This window comes from Microcaecilia unicolor, chromosome 4 (assembly GCF_901765095.1).
Source record: "Microcaecilia unicolor chromosome 4, aMicUni1.1, whole genome shotgun sequence".
Lineage (NCBI taxonomy): Eukaryota > Metazoa > Chordata > Amphibia > Gymnophiona > Siphonopidae > Microcaecilia > Microcaecilia unicolor.
In genome coordinates, this window is record NC_044034.1 from 147,241,150 (window position 1) to 147,253,214 (window position 12,065).

Genomic DNA, 12,065 nt, shown 5'->3' on the forward strand with positions numbered 1-12,065 from the left:
GTTGGATGCGAGTAGGCACCTACAAGGCTTAGTAAAAGGGCCCCATATGCGATGTCTGTTTGACACATGCACCAAATATTCCAAATTCCAAAACTGTACAAGTGAATTACCGTATTTTTCGGACTATAAGACGCACTTTTTTCCCCCAAAATTTGGGAGGAAAATGGGGGGGTGCGTCTTATAGTCCGAAGGTAGCGTTTTTGGACCTCCGTTCCGTACTTACAGGATTCCATGTTCCCTGGTGGTCTAGTGACGTCGGGGCAGGAAAGAGCCCCCTCTTTCCTGCCCATCGCGCTGCTCTCCGTGCTTCTCAATGCTTTCTGACGGTCTCGGCGAGATTCAAAATGGCCGCCGAGGTCCAAAACCCGGACAAGACGCACCGGAGCACCTAGGTTTTAGAGGAGGGAAAGAGGAAAATTTTTTTTCCTATTTCCCTCCTCTAAAACCTAGGTGCGTCTTATGGTCCGGTGCGTCTTATAGTCCGAAAAATACGGTAAGTTCAGTGATCAGAAATATCCTGCAAGTTGGGGACACTCTAGAAGCTTTAACACACGATGCAACAGAAGAAAACATTTTTTTCCAATTACAAAGCACAAAGTAAACGTGATAGATGATATTTTGTATTTGCCAATGTCAGCCTGTCACTGCTGGACTGCTTTTGCAGACATTTCAAACAGTCGCATTCCCATTAGAAACATAACAATTTGAATCTCGGTACTGAAGAGAGAGTAACAATTCAAGCACATTGTAACATAAATAGCTACCTCTGCAATGGTAGGAAAGAACACTACCAGGAATGAGAAGGAATAAGAAAAACTACAATAAAAATGTAAATGTAATAGGAAAGCCCAGATTAAATCTCCTTAATAAATTCAGAGTCTAGGTCGCCGGTCTCAGAAGACAACTGTGCCTTAATGCCAGACCCGTCTATTATTCATGAGTCCACATCCGCAGTAAACAATTATTGTCTATGGGAGAGGATGCTGCAGTCAGCACTGAACACCGAGAGCAGATATCTTTTAGAGAAGCCATCGATATATCTTTTCCAAGACATTAACGCTTATTCCTAATTATCTCCGAAATGCATCCCAGTTGTCGCCACAGGCTCATTTTCATCCAGGTGTGTTTACTGTAATTTATAATGAAAGGTTTTGCAGCATACACACACACAATCACTGCCATTTAACATGCTTAACATTTCCTTAGGACGTTTTCTCTAAGGAACCCTGTATGTCCTCAAACTGGAAAAATATAGAGGCGAAATAAATGTTGTGTCTTTGAGCCAGAGAATGGAGGAATAACCCCAGCAGTAGTAGTAATCCATAGGCAAATATAAGGGTATGGACATATGCTTCGTTTATCCAAGCCTAGACAGGCCAACCCAGCTTTTCAGATTCATAATTGAGGATTAAAAGGTCCATTGCCATTTTTTCTATTCATCCCTAAGAATCCTGCTTTGCATGGTGGAAACTGACTGTACTGGCTGCCCCCATCTGCTTAACTGTCAAAGACAGTTCCTTTATTTATCTTAGGTGGTTTCATGCTGAGCCACCTAACTAAGAGGCAGATGCACTAAACGTTTTTCATCGTTAAATGAGCCCTCGGGGAAGAATTTCCGATCCTTTCCATGCACTAAAGCCTATTTTTCGACGGTAGTAGCAGCTAACGAAAACGGAATGGAGATGAGCAATTAGTGTGAAAACCCCATTGAAACGACATGCACTAACCTTTTCCGATTGCCTTTACGCTGGAAAAAGGCAGGAAAACTAACGAGAGGTCTGGACCTCTCGTTAGGACAGCTCCGTGGCAGGAAAAAGTGTTAAGTGAAAAAATAAACAAACTTTGAGCCAATCCCAGCGCATTAGCAGAGCTAAAAGCGCTGTGATTGGTCGAAAGCCCTTTGCATAACATGTACCAAAAGTATGGGAGCCAATTTTTTTTTTTTTTTAAATAAAGCTTTATGAAACGTGTAATAACCACGTTAATACTGTGCGTGCATATTGCCGTGCTATATAGGCGTAATAATGGCGGCAAGAGGGCGAAAACCGAATTTCTCGGACCTCGATGTCCTCTGGCTGGCACAGCTGTTCACAGTAAATGAGAAACGCCTATTCCCTCGAGCGGGCAAAAGGAGGGACATCATGAGGATGGACCAGGGCTGGAGGACACTGCAGCGCTTGTTTAATAAGCGCAGCTCCTTCCCAAGATCTGTAAGTGGGGTACAAATGCATAAAAAAAATAATAATAATAAATAAGAAACAATAATTGACTACACATGTATGTGTAACGTGCATCATTGCTTTTCCATTGTGTTTGTCTACATCTGACAGGTGGAGGAACTTAAAAAACGGGCGAGGGCACTACGGAAGGACCACCCAGGATGGCTCCGTGAGGTCCGGGCCAACCTCGATAACAGCCCAGGTATTTTAACGTTTCACGTCACTCTGCTCCATGACATTTGATGATTCGGGGTGTTATCACAAAACTTTTATCATCCATATTTGTCTCTACAGAAGTGTCAGAGAAAGAGGAGGAGGAGGAGGAGGAGGAGGAGGAGGGTGACGACGATCATGATGTCGAGAGATCGTGTCATGACGATGATGATGATGATGATGATGACGACCATGATGATGATGATGGTGCCGGCGAGGGGTCCCTGGCTGGTGTTGTACCTCCCCGCCCTTCTGCTCCTACCCCTGGTCCCCACCTCTTACCTTATGCCCTTGTCCGTCCCGGCCCCTCCTCTGGTCCCCCCCCCCCCCAAGAGATCACGGAAGACCATTCTGCGTCTCCCTGCTCCAACATATGGCCCTTCCCACCATTCCTCTTCTCCACCCCCAGCACACTTTAGCCCTCCTGCCTCACCCTCCCAGCCACACGGTCTCACCACTCCTCCTGGTTCCCCTTCCTCCCCCCCCCCCCCGCAAATTCCAATCTCCCCTCCCGCTACCCCCTCCTTCGCTGTCCCTCAGACTTCCCTCGCCATTTCCCAACACCATGCTGCTGCCTCCACCTCGCCTGGGCAAGTCACCCCCGTACTGGAGAGGTTCCAGGTGGACCAAATACGTGTGTATGGTGAGTTTTACAATTCTACTCCTTGCCCAAAGTGTTATTGTTATTGCGTATCACGGTGTGTGTGCATTTAGAAGCTGTTCGTGGTGAACCATTCTGACAGTCGTTCTTGTGTCTTTTCTGACAGGTGGCACAGTGGACCTCACTGGAGAAGAAGACAGTGAAGATTCGCCATCTCTCCCCCCCCCTGCACCCGTAACTGTCCACCGCAGTGTCTCGCCCATGTCCCCTGCTCCCACCCTCTGCTGCTCCACCTCCCCTATCCCCCCCAACCCAACTGTTGACCGTGGTACCTGTACCATACCTCCACCTCCTACCCGTGACCGATCCACCTCCACTTTTTCTCCCATCATGGAAGACCGCGCCACATCTCCCCATATGCCTCTCCCCCTAATTAACCTTCCCCCAGATGAGCTCCAGGACATGGCCCAAACCCTGCGCATGGGAGGACAGGCACTGGCGGACCTTGCTGAAGTTATCCAGTACCTGTCCTCCAGCGTACAGCGCCCTTGAAAAAAAGTTGCACAAAAAAAATTTATTTTACATAAGTAAAGTCGCACCCAAAAAAAAAAAATAAAAAAAAATTTAATTATTTTACATAAGTTGTTAAAAAAAAAAAAAAAAAAAAGTTATGTTACGACTGTATAAGTCGCACAGAAAAAAAAAAAAAAAAAAAAAAAAAGTTACAACTGTTTCAGTCGCACATACATTCAAAAAAAAAAAAAAAAAACAAATATATATATTTTGCGGCTTTATAAATAAAGGCTTTCAAAGCCTACGGCCGTACACGAGCGACAATATGTTACGTTTATTTTATGCGCCACCATGGAGCTCCGGCTGATTGGCTGCTCATTTGGCGCTTAAATATGACGTACATTCTGCGCTCTACAGAGAAGCGTTGGTCCTCGTGTTTCCACGGCTCGCGAATTGCTAAAAGAAGTCATGGATGGTGGGTTTTTCCTTGCACAGTTGGACTTCTTCCCTGACATGGATTATGACCACATGCAGGAAGAGGAGGTAACAGAAACCATTGTACAACACCCTGTCCACGTTCGCCCACGCCGGCTCCCCCGCCCACGTGTGTTTCGTCAACGGCTGGTTCTGGAACACATGTCAGACAGAAAAATCGTGGATGACTACCGCTTGACCAGAGCAGCTATACATCAACTGTACCATGAAATTAGAGATGATATTGACCCAACCACACATAGATCTCACGCAGTGCCTGGCCTTGCAAAGCTGCTTACTGTTCTGCAGTTCTTAGCCACAGGGACATTCCAGCATGTGTTAGGGGGTAACAGCGGCGTGGACCAGGCAACTGTTTCAAGACATCTTTCGCAGGTAATACAACGCATTTCGCCCTGTCATCAATTACTTATTTTAAAAAGGTAAAACTTCAGATCCAGCATCACTGGTCTGTTTTTGATAGGGTGACCATACGGCTCCAGAAAGAGGACACATTGATCCAGTGTGGGTTTTGCTTCCATTGAAAGCAATGGAAGTAAAACCCAGAATGGCTCAATCTGTCCTCCTTTTTCTGGAGCCATATGGTAACCCCAGTTTTTGAAGAGCGTGATCCAGTTCCCACTCCTGTTTTTGGCGGCCTGCATTTCGCTACACCCTATCCTCATCCCACCCCTCCTCCATCGTTGTGCAACCCCCCTTCTGCAATGTATAAAACATGGATAACCAATCCCCAAATTTGCACTGTGTTTCAGGTCCTGCACGCACTGAAAAAATGCGTTCGCCAGCACATAGCATTTCCCACAGGGGAAGAAGAACAGAGGAGGGTCAAGCAGGACTTCTACAAGATTGCGCGGTTACCCAATGTCCTAGGAGCTATAGACTGCACACATGTTGCCTTGACCCCGCCAGCGGATCGAGAAATGCAGTATCGAAACCGCAAGATGGGCCACTCGCTGAATGTGCAAGTGGTTTGTGATGCTAACCTTAGGATCCGTGATGTTGTTACACGTTTTCCAGGGAGCTGCCATGACTCTTACATATTGTCTAACAGTGCACTGGGAAGGAAGTTTGCAGAGGGGCAGATTCAAAACGGATGGCTTCTTGGTGAGATGCTGACATTTGCTTTACTGGTGTGGTTGATACTACAACTAATACTACAAATTAACATTGCTGTATAGAACAACACACATGGAAATTCCAAGCTGCCATTTCTTTATAGTGCCCTGGTGGCCTAGTGACCACTTCCGTCTTCATGGTGAAAGGCGGAAAAGGTCACTATACCAACGGGCTACTTATAGGTAAATGTGTGTTAGGTGGCTGTGACTTAGCACATGAAAAGTTCATTACGGATATTTTGCGACCCTTTAATATTATGTTCTCACAGTTATGAACTGTTGTGTTCCTGCAGGGGATGCTGGATATGGGTCGAAAACATGGCTACTGACCCCGCTTGCAGTGCCCCGGTCTGATGCAGAGAAGCGTTACAACGAGGCACACATTGCAACAAGATGCACAATAGAGCGCACGTTTGGGGTATTGAAGAGCAGGTTTCGCTGCTTGCACATCTCTGGTGGCTCCCTGCAATACTCCCCTGAAAAGGTAGCAGACATAGTGCTTGTATGCTGCATGCTTCATAACATTGCAGTGAAGCATCACCTTGACATCGACATTGTAGTCCCTCCAGAAGTCGACATTGCCTCCTCGGACAGAGGGACAGATGCAAGCAAGGGAAATGCTGTGCGCCGGAAGGTCATCCATGATTTCTTTTCAGAACCACGCCATCCTTAGTAGCCACGTACCACTTGTATGAGCTGTCTGTCATATTCCTGGTCAAGGAGGGATATAGGCAAGTCCCACATAGCGTGTGTGTGTCATTTAGGAACTTACAGCCCAAAATCCTATATCCCTCCTGGAATGGGGAACATGTCAGCACAGAACTTGCATGTGAACGGTGTGTCATTACCTCGTGTCAACAGATAATGCTATGGGGGTAACATTGCAGCAATACTATGATTAGCAAATACCTATTTGTCACAACCTAAGTCCTCATATAAACTTATAAAACAACATCGAAACAGTTCAGAACAAATACTTTTATTAATTAAACAGGAGAAAAAAAAACGGAAATGTTTGATATATGTTCAAAATTCGTGCTGCATTCAATATTCAAAGGTAGGTAGACGCGATGCATTCATAAGCTGGAAAAGACAGCATAGCGAGATGTGTTTCTAGCTCCGTCGGACCATGTTCCGATGTTCCACAGCACCTTCAAAACCACAAAAAAACCTATTACAATTTGCATTTTACTGTTTTGTTGTGGGGGTGGGGGGGGGAAAGAAATGATACCAAACCGTTTCAAAGTTTTAAATATACCTGTTAACAAACATTTCAGACAACCCTTTCACATGGCGACAAAACAACAGTGCACAAATGTCAATAAAAACTATCAATGTATTTCACAAAAATATCCCCTGTTATGTAACCACAATTGGAAAACCTCTTTTCAGGCTCAAAAAAAAGGGCTTGCACTCCCCTCCCACAGCCCCACCGGTTTCAGTCAGCGGGTAACAAATGAAACTTACTATCCAATGACTGGCTGTTACAAAGCCGGGGTACATGTGGGTATTCCGTTGTTCTGTCGTCATCGCCGTGTTCTGCTGCTCTGTTGCTGCAATGAAACAACATAACATTAAACTTCATATGTTGCAAACTGTGTACCAAGTTTACGTTTAGAAAGGTTGGAGGCTAACGTGACAATTATAGAAAAATAAAGGCGAATAAATGATCAAACGAACTTTTTCTTTGTATGTGTCACACCCATACTTACTATTGAGAAACAGGCTGCCACACAGGGTGCGCAGTGGAGGGTGTTATGTTGTTCTGTGCTCCCGGCTGCGGGTTACAGCGATCGTGCCTGCAATTAGATGAAAAAGGAAGCAGGAAAATGTAAATAAGCCTGTCTAAAGTAAAGTACAGAGACAGAGCGACGGGCCACTCAATCACCCGAGATACTTACTCAGAAAGGGAGGCCCTTGCGACCACGTTTTGGCCTGCAGACCCTACACCTAGCCAAAAAAAAAAGGGCGGGTTACGGTATGCACAGTGTGCCAAACAGTAAAAACAAGGATTTTACAATTAAAAACATGTACAGAAAAGAAGAGGCCACAGACATTACCTATAGGAGGCTGAGAAAAAGAATAAACACGATGGCCGATGGGAGACAATGAAGGGAGCGTGGGAGGTACACCTGTCTCGAAGCCTGGGGAAAAAAAAAAATCATGCTACAGTACATACATCTGGATCGTTTAACAAAGAACTGAGTACAGAACCAGTTATTAGAATACTATACTTACTTGCAACTGCACCGTTGGTCGTCCGATGCTGCAATGGACTCCAGGCTGTAAAATTTTTTTAGAAAAGAACTCACACATTAGACGAACTCTTTAGAACAGAGGGGATATATAATATGTGTTTGTGGATAACATATATGCATGGAAAAATGAAAGAAAATATACCATTTGCAGTGCGATAACCCCAGGCGGAGTCATCGCGCAGTACAGCACGCTGCATCCCCCTCATCTCCTGTTGGAGATCCATAAACATCTGCCGTTGCTGCTGGGAATGCGCTCTGGTAAGATTGCACAGTTCGCGCAAAAGAGCGTTGTTCTGGTCCAATAAGGCGTTTGTTTTATCTTCCGCATTCTGCATTTGTGCACAAATGGCAGTTGTGGAATGACGGACACGTTCTGCCACTTTTTCAAGCAGAACGTTTATACCCTCATTCCACTTGCCCTGCCTGTCCCACAACTTGCGTCGTGCCTGCCATTCCTCCACCGGGGTCCGACAAGGAGGGCCCATGGGCGCTTCAATAGAAGAGGATGGGGTGGTGTTTGGGACACCAACGAGGTCTAGTGTCACAGTTTCAGTTTCCCCCCCATCCTCTACTCCCACTGTAGGGGTCATCAACAGTACACCTAACAAATACAAAGGAAGAAACCATTACACGGAACATCGAAGACACACAGTCAACGGGAGGGAGGGAGGCTTGGTGCTGCTGGGTGGGTGGGAGGCCTAATGCTTAGTGCTGGGAGGGAGGCCTGGTGTTGGATGTCGCTGGGTGGGAAGGAGGGAGGGGGGCCTAATGCTGGGTGGGTGGGTGGTTGGGAGGCCTAATGCTTAGTGCTGGGAGGGAGGCCTGGTGTTGGATGTCGCTGGGTGGGAAGGAGGGAGGGGGGCCTAATGCTGGGTGGGTGGGTGGTTGGGAGGGAGGGCGGCCTGGTGCTGGGTGAGAGGGAGGGCAGGGGGGAGAGGAGGGTGGCTGGAGAGGAGAGGAAGGTGGCTGGAGGGTGGCTGGACATTGTAAACAGGAAAACAAGTCTGTACTCACGTGCTTCCTCTCCCTCCTGTTGTGTCGCACATGGCGTTGCACACCCTGCTAACCATGTCGAACATCCTGGGACCGGAGGCTCAGTGCCACATGGTGTTGCTGAGAGAAGATATGATAGAGGTATGCCAAAAATGTTCATTAGAAGCGACTGCTGCCGTAAATAAAAAAAAACAGCAAACACAGGTCCTACAAAAGGTAGAACACAATAGAAACTGCGATACAATACTTACGTGGAACTGCATCACTGCTACACCAGGAAGGGGAAGAGTTGGAGTGACTTGAACTTTGCAGAACATCACAGGTAGTACAGGAAGGGGCAGAGGGGGGCAGGCTTCTCATCCAGGCTGTTATACATGTCAAAGAACACACGCTTGTAAATGTGGTTGCCATGCTCTAAGGTTCATGACAATAATCATGTAGTTATGTCCCCTACAGCAGCCCACAGAAAATCATCAGTACTCACCACCTTCTGTGTCCTCAGATAATCTAGAATGTTCTAGATGTTCACCTACAACCGAACACAAATACAAGGTACATTAAAAACCACCATCACAAAGAGGGTCCATACCCAAACACACCACGACTTAAGCGCGGCAGGAAAATATTCAAGTTCCATACCATCAATTGTATTTTCAGACGTGTCGTCACCAGTGCATAGTCCAACCACCTGTTCACGACCAAGGGTGGCCAACACTGCCTCCTCCAGGGGAGTCATCTGCACGGCACATGGAGGGCCACCACCTGTCCCCTTTCCATGGTTCCACTTGTTCCGAGCCTTGACTTTCACCATACCCCTGAAGTCCTGCCAACGGTGCTTGCACTGCTCTAAAGTGCGTTTCCGCACACCAAGAGCATTCACCTCGTCCACAATCCTCCCCCATATCCTGTTCTTCTGTCCAAGCGTCAACCGGGACTTTTTAAACAGTTGTCCAAATTCGTCACATACACCGCGAATCAATACTTCAAGCTCTTCCTCCGCAAATTTTGTAGCACGCTTACGCTTGCCATTGACATTAGGGCCCTCAATTGTCTCCTCATCCTCCTCACGCCACGACACATTTTCCTGCATTGCTTCATGAACAGAAAAAAATGTAGACCAGAACAGACAAGTAGCAGAAAACTCAAATTAAACCACATTCATAGGCTGTTTGAAAGGCCATACCTACCTGAACGAATTAACGGTGGAACAACGCAGAACACACCTTGAAAAGAAAAAAATATGGACGTTAAACAACAAATATCAGCAAATCGCTATCAAGGCATATCATTAATTAATGTGTGCCTCTTACCTATAACGATTTTTTGGAAAACAAAAAGGATGAAACCACACGTGGCACACACACACCTTACAAAAGGGAAAAATAATTGATTAACGGCAAATGCAGTGAAATCACGGTTTACAACATCAGACGTCTTACCCACCTTTTTAAAAAAAAATACAACGTTGCACAAAGGGAGCAGAAAAGCGCGAATAAAAACGAAGCAGGGCAGTCGCCTAAGTTGCAGCGACGCGATTCCTACACGCTGTGGATGCACGCTAATGACGTCAAGATGGGTCGCGTATTATCCACGTCGATACCGTGTGCTTTACGAATGTGCAACAGCGCATGCGTTTTCTGCTCCGCTACGAAACTGTCATGCATCCGACTTTTGAATAACGAATCGGAGTTTGCAGGTGGGGTTTCTTGGTGCATTCTTCGTTTTTTTGAAATCGGTAAGTACTTTAACGATTTAGATTTTTTTACGTTTGGTTGCTGCATCTGCCTCAAAGGCCAGTGCTGGGCTGGCTTGTATGGTCTGAGTCCTGCATATAGCAATCTGGTTGTAGGATGGGCTGAAGAGAGCTTTGATGGAAATTCCAGTAATTTGGAATGTGAGGATAGTGCTGAGTTGACCTTTACGGATTTGGATAGGCTGGAGTGGGCTTTGACAGCAACTCCAGTAGTTGGAACATAAAGACAGAGCCAGGTAGACTTCTATGGTCTACGTCCCAGAAACACCAAAGGAAGACCATGATCAACTATATAATATCACGTTCATTGTTCCACCTTAAAAGCTACGAGGATGGTATGGGATTTGCGTTACAAGACATATGAGGAGAGACTTGCGGACCTGGAGGAAAGGAGAAACAGGGGTGATATGATACAGACGTTCAAATATTTGAAAAGTATTAATCCGCAAACAAACCTTTTCCGGAGATGGGAAGGCAGTAGAACGAGAGGGCATGAAATGAGATTGAAAGGGGGCAGACTCAAGAAGAATGTCAGGAAGTATTTTTTCACGGAGAGGGTGGTGGATGCTTGGAATGCCCTCCCGCGGGAGGTGGTGGAGATGAAAACAGTAACGGAATTCAAACATGCGTGGGATAAACATAAAGGAATCCTGTGCAGAAGGAAGGGATCCTCAGGAGCTTAGCCTAGAATGGGTGGCAGAGCTGGTGGTTGGGAGGCGGGGCTAGTGCTGGGCAGACTTATACGGTCTGTGCCGGGGCTGGTGGTTGGGAGGCGGGGATAGTGCTGGGCAGACTTATATGGTCTGTGCCAGAGCCGGTGGTGGGAGGCGGGACTGGTAGTTGGGAGGCGAGGATAGTGCTGGGCAGACTTATACAGTCTGTGCCAGAGCTGTTGGTGGGAGGCGGGTTTGGTGGTTGGGAGGCGGGGATAGGGCTGGCCAGACTTATACGGTCTGTGCCCTGAAGAGGACAGTACAAATAAAAAAGTAGCACATAGGAATTTATCTTCTTGGGCAGACTGGATGGACCGTGCAGGTCTTTTTCTGCCGTCATCTACTATGTTACTATGTTACTATTGTTGATTTAATTTTGAATTGATAATGAACGTGACTATTGGGCAGACTGAATGGACCATTGAGGTCTTTATCTGCCGTCACTTACTGTTACTATGAATATCGCGTTTAACTGGATAAGGAAGAGCTGACTGCATACACCTGGAGTTTCAGTGTCAGTGCCTAGACATAGCTTGGCATTGAATACCCGTGGCATAATGCCACCATTGACCAAAAAGATGTTGACTGCCGTTGGCTAAATATTTACCCCAAATGTCGACTGTTACCAAACACTGATTGTAGCATTATCACTTAAAGCAGTAAACAGTTTCCTATATCAGTGAGCTATGTCTTTCACCCCACCTCACTTAACCCGATAACCTTTGGACAGATATTGACATGTCCAACCAAAGGTATTGGGGTGGCTAGGCAACAAATTCAAAAATAGATTTGTCTGGTTATTTCCTGAAGTTAACCAGACAAATCTTTTGAATGTTAATCCCTATTGGATGATATTGTTCTCTGTTCACCCTAGATGTTTTTTGCTTGGTTGTTTCTTGCTAATGTGTTTGACCACAGGACACCAGCTTTTATTCATAACACTCAACTATTTCCTAAATTAAAGCATCATAATCCTGCACTGGGCTGGATACACAAAATGAAATCAGAATTGCCGTGATGTCTCATGTGCAAACAAAATGTAGTACAATTAAATAAAGAGAAATAAAGTTAAATGAAATACTTCAAAGAGAATGTCCGGCAAGCATTTAAACAGGTTATGTGCTCGTTTAACAAACATCGCATGATATAATCAGTCTTATCTGATCCCTTCATTTAAGCTTCTTTCAAGATACGT

General features: G+C 45.9%; 1 long non-coding RNA gene across 1 annotated transcript; it reads right to left on the minus strand.

Annotated features, from left to right (window-relative positions):
- Positions 1-6,197: 6,197 nt before the first annotated feature.
- Positions 6,198-7,009, minus strand: LOC115467943. Its single transcript, XR_003941791.1, has 3 exons — positions 6,866-7,009; positions 6,621-6,706; positions 6,198-6,304 (listed from the first exon to the last, which is right to left on the minus strand). It is a non-coding gene; the product is annotated as an uncharacterized LOC115467943 (long non-coding RNA).
- Positions 7,010-12,065: the final 5,056 nt, after the last annotated feature.